Source organism: Hipposideros armiger, unplaced genomic scaffold, assembly GCF_001890085.2.
Source record: "Hipposideros armiger isolate ML-2016 unplaced genomic scaffold, ASM189008v1 scaffold_657, whole genome shotgun sequence".
NCBI classification, from domain to species: Eukaryota; Metazoa; Chordata; class Mammalia; order Chiroptera; family Hipposideridae; genus Hipposideros; species Hipposideros armiger.
Window position 1 is genome coordinate 615989 of NW_017732007.1, and position 16720 is coordinate 632708.

A 16720-nucleotide genomic window follows, 5' to 3' on the forward strand; every position below is an offset into this window, starting at 1 on the left:
AGGCAAACCAAATGATTTTATGCTCTATTGAGGTTTTTACATGCCTATGATCCAATAATAAAGTCCAACTCAACTATTTATATAACTACCATGACATACATAATGTTGTCTTTATTGTGGTCATAGAGTTGTGCACTTTCGCTGATTTGAGTTTGAACAAGCATCTTAACCTTCAGAGATCACAGGCTATGCTTTCACTTGGAGATAGGCTGGCAGGGCGTCATCAGAAGGCTCATTTGCATGGATTTGGGTACATGCCCAGGAGTTGGCTCTGTAGTTTTCCTTATGGGACTTCAGTAGACAGAGCATAAAACTCATCTTTAAAGTTCTAAAAGCCTTTTATAGTACTGGCTTCATAGCTCTTTGAAGCCTTTCAACTTTTGATTGGCTCAGGGAATTAAAAGATGGTTAGGAAACTCTTTTATGTACACCCCATAATAAAACAGGTTCTGTGTGTCTTGATGACATATTATAGAAGAGGGGTATGACTAATTTGATAGGCTTTGAGGCTCTTTTCCTAATCTGGTGATCCTGCAAAATGGAAAGCTCCCCTCTGTAGAGGTGATAAGCCTGAGCTAGGGGAACTTACCATTTTCTCAAAGTTATAAGCAAGATAGAAAAGAAAACTACAGATGGAAAAACAGATCAACTGAAATCCTAATAAGACATATTTTTTGTAATCCCTCTAAAATTACACCACATCCAAGGTGGTATCTTTTTGTTTCCAGCAGATTTACCATATTAAAGGCTAGAAGAACCTATAAATGTCTATCTTATTATTTTTAAAACATTAGCATGTATTTTGTTCACTGTAGAAAAATAAAAAACAATACACATACATAGACATGTATATGCAAACCAAGGAGCAAGCATACAGCTCCTCCTCCTATTTAAAAATGTGCATTTACACCCGCTCTGTGCACAATTCGAGATAATTCAGATTTACTTCCAGGGCTCTGGATTACCCACAATAGTTTCTATAATGGGAAGAAGTACTGGGCAGAGATAAGAAAGCAGCAGAAGCACAGGAGCGATTAGAAGGCGTAGCTGACGTGGCCGAGAACAGAAGTGATATAGGCAAACAATCACAATCCTACCAACTTTGGGGAACAAATGCAGAAAAACAGAGGCAGCGGATGCTGTAGCTTTGTCCCCTAATAAGCCCTGCTGTGCAATTTAGTCATACACCCAATGGCTACTTATTGAACACTTACTATGCGTGAGGCAGGGTCTAGGCACTGGGCTGCAATAATGAACAAAAAAAGCATGCTCCTTAAAAAGAGTCTGCATTCCAGCAATATAGACCTTTGTGCATCATCTAAATTAGTTTAGACATGGTCATGTCTATGGAGGAGGTGACCGACCATACGTCTCAGTTTGTCTGGGAAGGTCTTATTATAGTTTATGTCTGTATTCCTACTGTGATTATTAAGATCACCTCCTGTTACTTTCCAAAGTGCCCCAGTTTTGGTCGCCTTTTCTGTAGAAGAAATTTCAAACAGCTGATATAAAGGAAAGTCACAGTGGCAGGGGCGCTTTTGAGTTGGACGGTCAGGAAATTTGACTTTGATGATCTTTGAGCTGAGAAACGGCTCTTCAGAGTGCGTTTGAGTTTGTGGTGGGGGAACTGTCATGAAACAATGATACCATTTGAATTCTGACAAATCTAGTTTTACATGTTAGTCCCACCACATCTACATTGGGCACCTTGAGATAGGTTTCCCCCTGGGATGCTGAAGAGGTGGTAGCTCCAGTTCGACAATGTGATTCAGAAAGAATCCTCCAACTTACATGGAGGAAGAAACTGATGCATGCTTAGGATGAATATCCTCCCAGAAACCTATATTTTTGAGCAGGTACCACACAGTAAACACTGTGTTAAGGCAAAACTGGAAAACGCAATATTCTGTATGTCTTTTACAAGATTCAGATCTATCTGCGATACGAATCCAACACCTGAATCTATTAAACAACACAGGGTTGTCAAGTAACGAAGTGTGGAGCGGTAAGGGACAGACAACTCGTATGAGGGCTCAAAAAGGAATAAAATCAATGCACATCGGAGGGTGAAGACCCAAGGGGGAAAGAAATGGGATCTAGACAGCTGCTTCACTGACGAAATGTAACATTCACTACCTGATCATTTAGGAAGCCGCAGAATTCTCTCCCTGGATGAAGAATAAAACCTTGTGGGGACCTTTTCTGGTAGGGTCTGCAGCAATCTGGTAGTGTGAGCAATTGAGCTTTTTGGCAAAACTTCCTCTTTTTACAAAATAATCCCACTGATCTCTCTCCCAGCTGCTTTCTCACCGTCCTCATTTGGCTCCCCTCTCTCCAGGCTCCCCACCGTTCTCATTTTTTTTCAGAGAAACATATTTTAAAGGCTTCTTGCCTCATCTAGGTTGCCCATTGTCCTCGCCTCTCCTTGGCTGAAACCACAAGAGACAGGTCTCCTCTGAATTTGGAAATCTTAGCACATGTTGGTTTGTTGAGTTAACTGTCCCACATTTATTTGCTCTGCAGGCAGAGTAGCTACGGGGCATGCGAGAATTATGAAGAAAGGGCTTTACAAAACCACAAGCCTCAGCCCTTAACAAGCACTTATTACACGTTAGTTGAATGAGTAACAGGCAATCATAGTTATTGAAAACTAATAAAAGGCAAAAGAGTTTAAAAATTGCAGCCATTTATATAGGTTACTTTCTATTTATTCCTAATCACCAGGCAGCATAATAATGATTAGGTATCCAATTACCTTTGGAGAAAATTTAATTTGAAAAAATAACAAAAACGGAACATCCTATAGATACCAGATCAGTAATAATGATAAAAGTTATCATTTGTTGAATGTCTGCCAGCAACAAAAGTATATGTAGGAACATCCCCTTTTACACACGAGTGGACCCAGCTCAGAGTAGCTGTGTGACTGTCACAATTGTAAGATTAGCAACAGAGCTGGGATTCCAACCAGAGGCTCCAGCTCATCTCCTATGAGTGATTTGACCCCCCAGAAGCAGAGCTGCAGGTGGAGCAGAGAGAACAGCTCTCTTGGAACACATTCTTGGAATTCTTTTTTTCATTTCTATCATAATAGATTTATGTTATGGTCATTAAGACTGTGATGAAAATATATTAGAGGAAGCAAAACAGAACCAGTTAGTGAGCCAGACATGAGAAACATAAAGAATGGTGTCAAATGATGGAACACTTTTTATGAGTTTACTCCTCCAACCAAAACTTGACAAAGTTCTCCTCCCACCCAGGGCACCCATTCAGTTCTTCTCTCTGAAAATAATGATTCGTTGGAACTCCTCAGCCATTACTGTATGTTGATCTGCTGCCAGTCCTACGCATTCACCTTCTGAAAAGTAAAGTGAATGCTGGTCCCAAATAAGGAACATCTTGAGACATCCTGATGTCACTGCAATGTCTCTACCAGGCAGGAAAAGTGGATAATGTCAGGCATAGAGCCACTGCAGGGCATATACCGCAAAACAGACACGGCCAGTTGGACTTGCTTTCTTCCACAAATAAGTAAGGGAAGCTTCTCAGATTATAGCCCTTCCCCTCCCAACCCACAAATGTATGCCAGTGCAGAAAAAGGGGTTTGGGAGAGAAAGTACACCTTATCAAACAAAGCCCACCAACAAACCTTGGAAACACACACCATAACCATGTCGTACTGGCTTGTAAGACCATCTTCCTTCACAGCACAGATTACATTGTTCGCATGTGCCATTTAATTGGGCTGATTATAGTGACATCTCCTCAGAACACAGAGTCAATTTGTTTGAAGGTGTACTTCATTTTACTCACAAAGTTTAAGAAACACAGAAATTTTGGAATGTAGCTATGTGGTCAAAGTAAAAGATAAACAGTGATGGCGGAACATGTGGTAGAATGAGAGGGACCTGATGAGTCACTCAGGGATATGATCAGCTTGCTCGTGCCACTTTCAATATCTCTTGAGGGGAAGCAACCTAACCAATGCTGGTAATTTTAAACAAAGAAAGCCTGGTCCGTGGTAATACATGTGGTGAGTGAATATAAAATAATAGATATGGCCATGAGAGTATTTCGCCTACTTAGAGTCATTTTCCACCTGGCTTCTGGAAGTGGGGTCAGGTAAAGGGAGAGCTAGAAAAAAAATCTGATGTTAGGAGGAAGGAGAAGCCAGTAAGCATTTTTTGGTTTTGTTTGATCATTTGTTTTTGCTTTTTTTCCCCCTGAGCTCCCTTCATATCAGGTCTCCATGGGTTCGCTGTGTCCCTGGACTAAAGACCTCATCTCATGGCAAGCAGCCCTCTGCACACAGCTTCCCTCTCTAAGTTTTACAAACAGCTGTCATCCCTTACTCCGTCAGTGGTCTGCTGTCCCCAGCTTCCGAGTACACATTACCCCTTGTTCATTTCCTTACGCCCTGTCCACATACATAGTCCCTTTATAAAATTATTTTCCTGATTGTGAGCTCTCTTTCCTGCCAGGGACATAACTGATACATATCACAATCAATACATAATATTCTCAACAGTGTTTGCCCTGTATTTTGAAATTTCAACGTTTCTTCTTCAAGTACTTAAATGAAGCACTGATGTATAATTGTTGAAGTTTCCATTAGGAAAACTCCGATTACCTTAATCAATAGGGGCAAATGCAGCTCCTTCGATGAATATTAGCCCTTCCCTTTAGACCACATGCAAAATATTAATTTTATTAGTTGGCTTACAAGTGAGTTTTACAAGTTTCATGCCTAAGACTGAGTTCAGATCACTGATTACTTTGAAGTTTGCACATTGATAAAAAAGAATCTTCTCCTTAGGAAAATGCTAAGCCCTACAAGCTTACCTAATATACTAATTATGGTAGTAAAAGCATACAATACAAGGTGATTAAACATTAAGGTGCAGATTTCCTTATGCAATGAAGGGGTGACTAGTAATCTACATATATAGGTGTTTTGTCCTTTGAACTCAGGGATCCTGGAACTAGATTTGGCAGCACCTGGCTAATTTTGAAATGATTAGCAAAATGCTGAATCCCTCAAAATATCCTTTTACTCCTAATTGAAAAGTTAAACTCATTAATAGAAGACAAAATAATTTTTTCTGATGAAGTTTAACATGTAAACACGGCTGGGAGGAAAGATAAAAAACAGCACATATTCCTTGGCAGCCAAGTATATACATCATCATCTTGTTGCTTTTCTCTTACCCAAGGTCAGGTTTCAATAGAAGAAGCACAAGAAAACTGTATAAATGGTGGCATTTGATGTGCATTTCCACAGTGCAAATGTCACACAGTGCTATAAGAAATATAATCTTGCTTTATCAGCAAAATTGGAATCAATTGAAAAATAAAAATGTAATCAAGAACAGCATGATTTCAGAGCTGGTACGCCAAGTGAATAGAAACTGTTTATCCAGTTGTCACATGTCAGGGCCTTGTGAACTGGGAAACAGAAACACCTGTCATCTTTTCCAGCAGAAACTTGAGTTTTATGAATTTTTAATTATGTGAGGTCTTCAGAAACACAGCCTTTGCACAAGGTGTGTCTGCCCTGTGTTCAAATGTGGCAGGGATGGGGGACAGAAGAGGACATCTGAGGGGACTAAAACGTGATCTGTGATTTGTAATCGGGATGGGGAGAGAAAGGAACAGAAAAAGGAAGCACAAATAGCCAGAATGTGGCTTCCTTAGTTATCTGATTTTGCTAAGCATCACCCTTTATTTTCTCTTCACACTTTAAAAATGCAACATTAAAAATATCTAAATCTTTAATATCACTAGCCTTGGGATGGGCTTGACCCACAGAAACGTCTACAATGATAAAGATGGAAACCACTCCATGCAAATTAGTGAAACAAACCCTCTTGGCCTCGTCTTTGAACCTGAAGTTCTCTACTTGACGAAATGATGAATGCTTACCTCGTGCTTTTAATAATGCAATTTCATTACATTTGAAATACTTTAACCCACTAGTTAAACAGCAACTCAATGTTTTGTTTCAAGTTGCTTTTGTTCCCCACACCTGAAGCTTGCGGTCTTGAAGCCTGAAACAGGGCGGGTTACAGGCAATATCCACTTCAGACACATACTTTGGAAATATATGCTAATAGGAAAATGTGTTCAGGTCTGGATTTTTCGAGAAAACTCTGTGCAGATCATTGATAAATGTTCAGATAACCTCAAAATAAATACCATAACACATTCCTATACGAAACTTCACACATGAAGAAGAAAGCGTTCAAAATTTGATACCTGTAATATCACTCATCCTTTCTTCATGGGTCAGCATGTATAAGATAGGATGTTCTGTGGGTTCCTAAAGTTCACAAATTGACCATAAACAGAATAAGTCTCATGGTACTAGGTCATATTACATTCCTCGCAAATCATCTCTATTTCTTTAGCTGTATAAGAAGATACTGGTTACCCTGAGTCCTACCTAGAACTGAATACAATATGGTACATTAAGACGCAGGTCTCAGACTGACAAGGAATTAGGATATTCGATCCTGAATTGGACCTCACTCGTTGAACAAGGTAGCCACTAACTTATAATACTTGTATATGAATTTCTGAGATTTATTATATATAACAAAGGATCTTTAAAAATGCCTATTTTCATGAAACGTAAAGCCAATATATGTGCTTATAAAATCCACTCTTTGAAAAGTGGCTTCCCATGTAAAAATATGTAAAATAAGTTCCTCGTAAAAGGAAAGTATCTTACATTATGTGGACAAATCTTTACCACTGAATTTTCACTCTCTAACATAATGATCATCTTAGAAAAAAAAATCACTGGTTAAATTATTTATTTATAAGCAATCTTAGTCATTGCCAAAAGTTACATGAAAAGCTCTCAGAAAAGAAAGCTGTTTTTCTTTAACATGTGCTAACACTAATAAGACATTATCAAAGAAGAATTCTGTGTCCATAAAAATTTCTTTGCGCTTCAAATTTTCTATGTCTGTGTAAAGGCATGGGCATTTCAGTATTAATGAAAGGTAACTGCCAACAATACAGATTATGTATTTCAGAATTAACCTGTCTTCAAGTGTAAAACAAAATCGCTATTTCCTCAGGTCACATCTTTAATTGGAAAAGTGAGGATAAAGGGCTTGTTGATAAAATGAAACAAAAATCATCCAATGCATATTCGTATTGCTTTAAATTTTGATAACTACAAAGACATATGCTGATTGTTCAGGATACAATTAGCAACTGCTCATATCATCCAACCTTAAAGCCAATTTTTAAAACTAATTCAACTCTGCTTCCTACTTCTTCATTAATTACTAGCTGAGGGACTTGAACGTGCCCTAATGAATTTTACATTAGACTCTGCAATATGAACAGTGTATATTATCATAGCTTCTAGTAAATACATAAATTGGCTTTTCCAAGTTGCATTTTGAGCAGTTATAAAAATTCTGGCTGGATTTTATGACATTTAGTATTAGAGGCTGAGCTGAAAAACATTTTCACAAAAAAACAAGTTGCTGTAATCATACTTCCCAAGTCACAAACCTATCTTACTACTTTATTATACTCTGTGTCCTATTCCTCAAAGTTCTAATTTTTGTTCTCTTGTGGCTCAAAAAGAAGAGAAGGAATCCCATCTATAGTGACTTATAAATATGCATTAAATAAGGCTTAAAATATTGCTGCTATACCTGCTTTTTTAAATTTCATTTTATAAACTACCACCCAGTCATTAAACAACCACTGTGTTTTAGATTCAATACTTGTGGTTTATGACTTCACAACCATTTACCATCTTCATACAATTTTTCAAAATCAAAAGTTTAAGAAAACTATTCACAAACAGACCAAGCAAACAAGGCACAGTACCTAAATCCAGTAAGAAACAGGTAGAACCTTAAAATTGCCTTATCAAAGGGGAAAATACAGACTACCATGGAAATCTTATGGACAGGAATCTTTTATAAAATATTTCTCTAATTTCATAGCAAGATATTGAATTTCCCAGTGAGACACAATATCACAAATGGCACATCATCCTTAATTGAATATTTAGAGCAAATATCATGTGGATATTATTGATCACATTGATAGGATAAAGCAAAGTCATAGTAATGGGAGTAAGTATTTTAATAGAAATGTAAAGACTGGGTGAAAAACAAAACAGCTCCAAGTTAACAAAAGTCAGGTACAGACTCTCAATGATTATTCTGAAAAGCCTCAAAAGTCACCACAATTTGCACTTCTTAAAGATTAGCATCTAATAACAATCCTATTATTATGTATCAATACTTAATGCTCTCAAAAATTACTTGATTTTCACAGTTCTTCTCTCAAAATTGTTTTTCCTTATCAGGTTGTCAACATAATCATATATGCAATTCTGTTATTAACCAGAGAGTTTACTTCCTAGAGAAAATGGTACTCATATTAATCTCTCAATTTTGCATTGTGGTGTATATGTTTCGTTATGAAATCTTTCTCATTTAGATTAAGGAAGACACATATAAATTGAAAACATAAAGCTGACAATAGTTCTTATGGCCAGAATCAAAGTACAGTATATATGTCAACCAAGCTTTACCTCTCAGAAGTCTGATAGTCCATTAAAAATATCTATAATCAGAGTCAAAGTAGTTTTGGTTCCACCTGTCACTATTTTAATGACAACATTGCCTAGGAATTTCATGGGCAGCAAAACCGCTAGTTTAGGCTCATAATTTTAGGACATCTTAAAAATATTTTCTTGCTATCAACACTTAGATTCAAATAGAGTTTCTATTTCATTGTGCAAATTTTTAAACATTGAAATCCACTGCGATGAAACAAATATCAAACCCCTCATGGACATTTTGCTCTTCATCTGTTTTCACATTTTGCAAGGAATTTAGAAATCCAAAAGAAATGCCCTTAACTCTTTCACGGACACGCTCTATGACCAAATACTAGAAATAATCTATGGATTATAATGATCAAAGAGTTCTAGAGAATTTCTAAATACCTGCAAAATTTTTAAATACAGCTATGTGATTTTCCAGCAAACTGCAGCAGCAGGAGAGAGGGAAAAAAATCCTTCACACAATCAAGCATTTAAAAAAAAAAAATCTTTCTACTCCGCAGACACTGCCTCCTTCGATTGAGGCACATTTCACATCAACACTGCCAAAAAGACATAAAAGATACAGCCATTGAATCCAGTTCTACCCTAAATGAAAGCTGCACTGCACACATTTTTAGAAGCATGAATCTCAACAAAACACACAAAATTGTATTTTATTGACAACATTAAATAAACAACACAGAAATAGTGAGGCTTTCCTCTTCCGTTTCAACTTCGTTACCATGCTTCTATTAAAAAAAAAAAAAAGTCATTACCTGTATGAAGAGAACCTGTTAATAGTCTGAGAAGGTACTGGGCAAATTTCAATATTTCACGTTTACACCGTTTTCTACAGCCACTCATCTTAAGCAACAAGATATTCCTCTGAGGAGAGCCAGAAGTCTTTGCCAATAAAAAAAGACAGTCTCTGAGGGGAAACTTCTGTCTCAGTTTATGTCACAGGCTGCCTTACAACTCCTGTGGAATTAGCTGTTAGTGCCTGAATCAGGAATTCCTTTAAAAAGCTAGAGAAGCCGATACCCAGAGAGAACCATAACACGTTGGTGAGAGAGGGCTGCTTCTGAGAACGGTCACCAAGTTCTCCTGTGGCAACAGCTGGGCTGCCAGTTCCCACTTGTAGTAACCCACTGTGGCTCAGCTCCGCGTCCCTTCTCCAGGAGCTGTGGCAACCTCGCAGACCATTCAGAGGGAGGCGGGGCCTGAGATGCCAGCTCATCAATGAATCAGCATGTAAGCAGGTGAGGGGACAGATGACAGGTCACTGGGGCTGAAACCCTTTGCAAACTAATAAAAGGAATCTGCTAATGCAATCAAGCCTGCTGGGGGAGCATCTCCATCCAAGGCTGTGCAGAATGATTCCAAAAATAAAAGGGAAGTAGGAAAGCATGCTGCTCAAGGTCAGACATCAGACAATTCCCTGGTACAGTGTTAATCAGATTCACAAAGCCTAAACGCTGGAAAGGCTCCTTGGAGGAGCTGACCCTGATTCTAAACAAAGAGAGTTGAAGATTTACCACCCAATGGAGGCACTGCTGTTTTGTCACAGATAAATATATGCCACCTCCTGGGCACAGAGGTGGAAAGGAAGCTGTTACTGAAATCTGGCTCTGTTTTGTGCACTGTTCAGGCTCAGGTATTTGGAAATTAGGGGAAAATCATTATTTCCTTCAAAGTACAGTAGCCTGGAAACCACAACTCTTAAGCCCCTATACTTTGCCTCCAGGCAACTGAGCTCCAAAACTAATTTGCTGCATTAGCCTTAAAAAAAAAAAAAACTATCTCAGCTTCTTCATATTTCTAAAAGGCAGCATACGACTCACTAGCTCCCCACCAAGTGACTTATTTTAAGTTAATAGTGAGAACAATTGAGAGAGTTTGCAATTTTCACAAAGTCCTTTTCTATTAAAAAGACAGTGTCACCGAGGTAGGCAGTGGCTTTGAAAGCCAGAAAACTACAGGCTTGCCTTCTTTCTCTAAAGGAGACTGGTTTGCATCTGTTTCTCGTTCTCAAGTGCCTTGGATTTCTCTACACTCTAATTTATACTCCTGGGTTTTTGTTTATTTGTTTTTGCTTGCTTTGTATAAACATTAAATATACAAATTTAGTACATATGGAATGTGTATCCTCCATATTTTAAATACCTAGACAGGTTTTTTGGGTTTTTTTCGACAGTGATAAGAATTTTAGTTGGAACAAGTATTTCCCACCAATACTATTCATGAAATGATGTTCTTTTACAATAAATCAGGAAGCATTCCTGAAATCATAGACTTAAACAGATTTAACATAACTCGCTATCTCCTATAACCCTTCCACCTTCTCACCAGACACTGTTGTGTAATCATTTAATGGGATCGTGAAGCATGCTTTCCAGAAACTTTCAGAACTTCAGTTGAAAGTGTCTGAGATAGATAAAAAATAGATTGATACACAAAGGTTAGCAATGTACATTTGAAGTTCTTGCTCCCGTGCATTTGCTGTAAGGAATGGTGTTCCTAGGTTTGAAACAGGCAGAAGAAACCCACTACTATGGTTCTATTGTTGGGCTAATTATTTTAAAGCTTCCCTTTCTTAGCTGTCAAATGGGGATCAGAATATTTCATTCACTTGGTGGAGAGTGGAATAAGATACCGATGCTATTAAGCATGGTACTTTCATTCCTTGATGCAGGCATCATGCATTGGGAACTTGGCATGTTCCACTCATGGTTCCAGGTGCTGAAGATATAGCAGTAATGAAGAAAGGCAAAGGCCTTGTATTCATGGAGCTTGCACCTCAGTATAAAAAACAACAGATTAACAAGGAATAAAAAAGGAAACGTCACATATGAATAAGTGCTATGGAAACAATTAAAGTCACGTTGAGAGAATAGAAAGTCAGTGGGTAGAGTGGTCAAGGAAGATACCTCTAAGAAAAGACAATTCCGCTGGGATATAAGTTCCAACAGGTAGCCAACTATCACCCATGAGATGTTTAGGGGAAAGAGCATGTCAAGTAGAGGGAAAAGCTTGTGCAAAGACCCAAAGCAGATGATGAGCTGGGTATCTATCTCAAGGAACAGAAGAAGGATGTGGCTGCTGAAGCATACTGAGCCATGAGAGACTTATAGGGGATGGTTTCATGGAGGAAGACAGGGGCTGCTAGCCAGGGCCTACTAAACTGTATGGCATTATAACCAGTGTAAGGGATACAGATTCCAGTCTGTGTGTGCTGGGAAGTCACTCCAAGGACTAGGGGAATTGCATGATCTGTCTGCTATGTAAAGGATGAATTGTAAGGAGGCAGAAGTGTAAGAATGAACTTAAATTAACATTGAGGGCATACAGTGATCTCGGTGAGGAATTATGGTGGCATCACCTGGAGCAGAAATAAGACGTGGTTGGTTCTGGGTATATTTTGAAACAGAATTAGCAGGGTTGGGAATGAGGAAATGAGAAGAAATAAGGATGACTTAGTTTGGAGCTTGAACAATTAAATGGATAAATTTAATGAGTTGATGAAATAGAAACACTGTGAGTAGGCTACGGGGATTAAGAAAATCAAAAGTTCTACTTTGGAGATATTAGAATTAAGACATCTTTAATGTACTCAAAATTTAAGATGTATGCTTCATTAATCCATTCATTTAAAAATACCTTTTATAAAGGAGGCTATCACTACAGAACCTGCTGATATCAAATGATAATAGAAAAATACAACATATAACTCTACAGACATTATCTGACAAATTAGGTAAAATAGACCAGTTCTTAGAAAAATGAAAACTAAAATAATCTACCAATGAAATAGATAATTTGAACAGTCATATAATTGTTAAGTGAATTAAATTTACACTTTAAAAACTTCACAAAAAAATAAATATCCAGGCTACATGGTTTTACTGAAGAATTCTACCAAATGTATGAAGAAGAATTAATACCAATTCTTGGGTATCATTTCTAGAAAATAGAAAGGAGGTGATACTTTCTAATTCATTTCATGAACCTAGTATTACCCTGATACCAAAACCAGACAATAGCATAAAAGAAAACTACACACAAAGATCTCTTATTAATATTCTCTCAAAAATCCTTCACGAAATATTATCAAAGAAAATTCAAGAATGCATAAAAAGAATTCTGTATCACAGCCAGGTGGGGTTCATTCTAGGGATGTAAGGCTGGCTCAATACTGAAAAAAATCCATCAAAGTAATCCACCATATTTACAGGCTAAAGAAAAAGAATCACATAATCATATCAATTGATTCAGGAAAAGTATACGACACAGTTCAACACCCATTCATGATTTTAAAAATCTCAGAGAAATAGAAATAGAGGGCAGTTTCCTCAGCTTGATAAAGAGCATCTACAAAAACAAATCACATTATACTCAATATTGAGGGTGACAGACTGAATGCTTCCTGCCCTAAGATCAGAAACGAGGCAGAAAGTCTGCTTCAACCAGTGTTCTTCAACATAGTGTTGGAAGTGCTAGCCAGTGCAATAAAGTAACAAAAGAAAATTAAAGATATATGGATTATAAAGCAAGAAATAAAATTATTCTATTTGCAGAGGACATATATATATATATGAATAGAAAAAGGAAATATAATAGCTAAAACCATTTTGAAAAGAAATGAAGTTTTGAAATCATTCTACCTGATTTCAATAGTTATATACCTACAGTAATCAAGATTGTGTGATATTGGTAGAGAGACAGATACATAGTTCAATGGAACAGAGTAGAAAATCTATAGATCCACACCACTAAGCACAACTGATTTCTGACAATGATGCAAAAGCAATTCCATGAAGGAAAGACAGCCTTTCAACAAGAGGTGCTGCAGCAATGGCTTATCTATAGGCAAAAACCAAACCCTCACGAAGATTTCACACCTTATATGAATATTAGCTCATAATGGATCATGGACTTAAGTGTAAAAATTCTGTAAGTTTAAGAAAAAAATAGGAGAAAAAATTAAGGGTCTTGGGCTAGGCAAAGAGTTGTTACACTTGACGCCAAAAGCATGACTCATAAATGGAGAAATTGATAAGTTGAATGTCATCAAATTCTAAAATCTCAGTCATCGAGGCCCTCTTAGGAAGAGGAAAAGACAAGCTACAGAGTGGAGAAAATATTTGCAAACCTCATATCTGACAAAGGAGAAGTATCTAGAGTATATAAAGAAGTTTTAAAACTTTAAAATTTAAAAATTTGAAATTTTAAAACAATAAAAATCACACAATCCAGTTAGAACATAACAAAAGACAAAAAGAGCCATTTCACCAAGAAAGGTATAAAGACGGAAAATAGGCACATGAAAAAAATATTTAATATTGTTAGTCATTATTGAAAAGCAAAATAAAACTACAATGAGACATCACTCCACATCTATTGGAATGGCTGAAATAAAAAAGCGTGATAAAATCAAAAGCTGTGAGGATGCAGATAAGCTGGAACACTCACACATTATTGGTGGAAATATAAAAAGGTCAAGGCACTCTGGAAAATCTGGTAGTATTTACAATTTAAAAATACTTCAACCATTTAACCAGTAATTAGACTCCTGAACATTTATCCCAGAGAAATGAAAATACATGTTCAGAAAAAAACCTTTATACAAATGCTTACAATAGTTTTGCTTGAAATAGCCCCAAACTGGAAACATCCTAGGTGTCCTTCAAGGGATGAACAGTTAAACAAACAGTGGTGCATCCACATCACGGTCCACTACACAGCAATAAAAAGAAATGAACTATGATACACATGACCTGGATGAACCTCAAGGGAATTATGCTGAGTGAAAAAAAGCCAATCTCAAAAGGTTACATACTGCATGATTCCATTTATATAACATTCTTGAAATGACAAAAGTATAAAAATGGAGAGGAGATTAATGGATGCCAAAGATGAAGGGTAGGGAGTGGAAGGAGGTGGGAAGAGCTATAAAAGTGCAACACCATGGATCTTTGTGGTGATGTTCTGTGTCCTGACTGTAATAATGTCAATATCATAGCTGTGATAATCTATCATAGTTTTGCAAGAAGTTACCATTGGGGGAAATTAACTGGATAAAGTGTAGATAGGATCTTTTTGTATCATTTCTTACAATTTCATGTGAATCTACAATTATCTCAAAATTAAAATCTTACTTAAAAATTAAATAAATAAAATGTTTAAAATACCTTTTTAGCTCCTACTATGTTTTACTGTTTTAGGTCTGAATATACACAAGTGAACCAAATGGATAAAACCAGTGATTCATGGAGCTTACATTTCAATGGGGGGAAACGACAGTAAAACAGGGTGAGGAGACTTGAATATGCTGAATGGCATGGTGGTGCAAGAAAAATAGGGTGATCAGAAAAGTCCCCATTGAGATGACATTTGAGGAAAGACTTAAAGGAAGTACAAGGGTGAGCCTGCAGATACCTAGCATACACATATGGATGCTTTCTCTGTATATGTATCCTTCTCTAGCCTCTGATAGTTCATCAAGACAAATAATTCTGCTGGGGAACTTCTTTGAAATCAGCCCTCTATAAAGGCTAATTTTTGGTGTCCAAGCTCAGAGCACCAAACTGATGGATCTTTTCTATATGGAATGCAATGACAAATCACCAATTTTGTCAGAGAACCCATTGCCTGTATTGCTGGGAATTGTGTAGGGAAAATATGGTTGTTTAATGCTATCCTAGGGAAAACGTGAAACATAATAAAGAAAACAAATATAAAACATGGTAGAAGAGGGAAAAGGGGATCAAATATGTGGTGATGGAATGAGAACTAATTCTGGGTGGTGAACACACAATGCAATTTATAGATGATGTATTATAGAAACGTACACTTGAAACCTATCTAATTTTACTAACCAATGTCACCTCAATACATTTAATAAAAATAAAAACAAATAAATACAATTCATTTTTACTATTCAACAACAAAAAAGCATAGCATACACCATGCAGGAAAGTCTGAAGAATATGAATCTCTAAGTCAATAAAAATCACAGATAAGTGTTATGTCACTTACCAATGAAGAAGAACTAAGCAAGCAGTTTATCTTCTGTGTAGAAACTAAAATACATACTTGATAAATATATGTTCATTTTAAAACATCAGAATATTAGAAAAGAAAAAAAAGAAAAATGCTCTTGTAATAATCAGCTAATTTGAATTAACATGATCATTACCTCCAAAAATTTCAGTAATCAAGGTTCCATGCTCAAAAATAACAGATATCTTTAATATTTTAGAAATGTTTGAGCAAAGCAACTGCTATCACAGGAAAATGGGAGTGAATTTTATAAGCGGTCATGAGGTCTCAAGGGTTTTCTAGATGAACAAACCCATTAGCATCTTTAGCATAAGGCACAGAATCTAGTAAAGTTTCCTGCACTGCATTCACAGCTGAATTTAATTTAAAGGCAAACTGGCAAACCATGTGGTAAGAACCAAAAGTCCTATGATGACAGATGAGTCCATAAGCAACCACTGGTCTTGTTAAATAAGTTACAGGGGAACATGAAAGTACAGGCCATTTCAAGACATATTCTCCTAATTGCACTTTGGAAGACCAGCTGTTTCTGATAAGTCCAAGTTCAAGTAAAGCAAGCCTTAAAATCACTTGGGTCACCCTCATTTCTCCTTAAAAATGGAAAAATAAACATGATTGATTAAGAGAAGAGGGTTGGCTTTCCTTCAAGGAAGAAAGAGCCCATTGATTCCTGAGAAGACTCTTGCAAAAGAGCTTTCCCCCAAATACTGCTCCTTTCAATACATCTTGATGTATTCTGTGGATCTCAGTGGGAATAGACATTATTATGCTTTTCAAATTGTCACAAGTTGCAAAATTAAACATGTGCGGCTTAAAAATAGCTCATCATTGGGCTGTGGAGAGCAGCAGAGTGGAGCCTTGAGGCAGTCACAGGTTTTGAAAATGGGTCTTAATAAAATATCAGACTAGCTACCATCCATTAGAGAGGAATGTCTCAATGCCAGGTCCATTATTATTCCAGAAATATCGCTGTTCACCTACTCCAATAGATAAGGAGCATGCCAACATGCTAATAACATTTGTATCAACTTGGAAACAGCTTTGTTAAGATGAAAGAAGTCAAAATCAAACCCT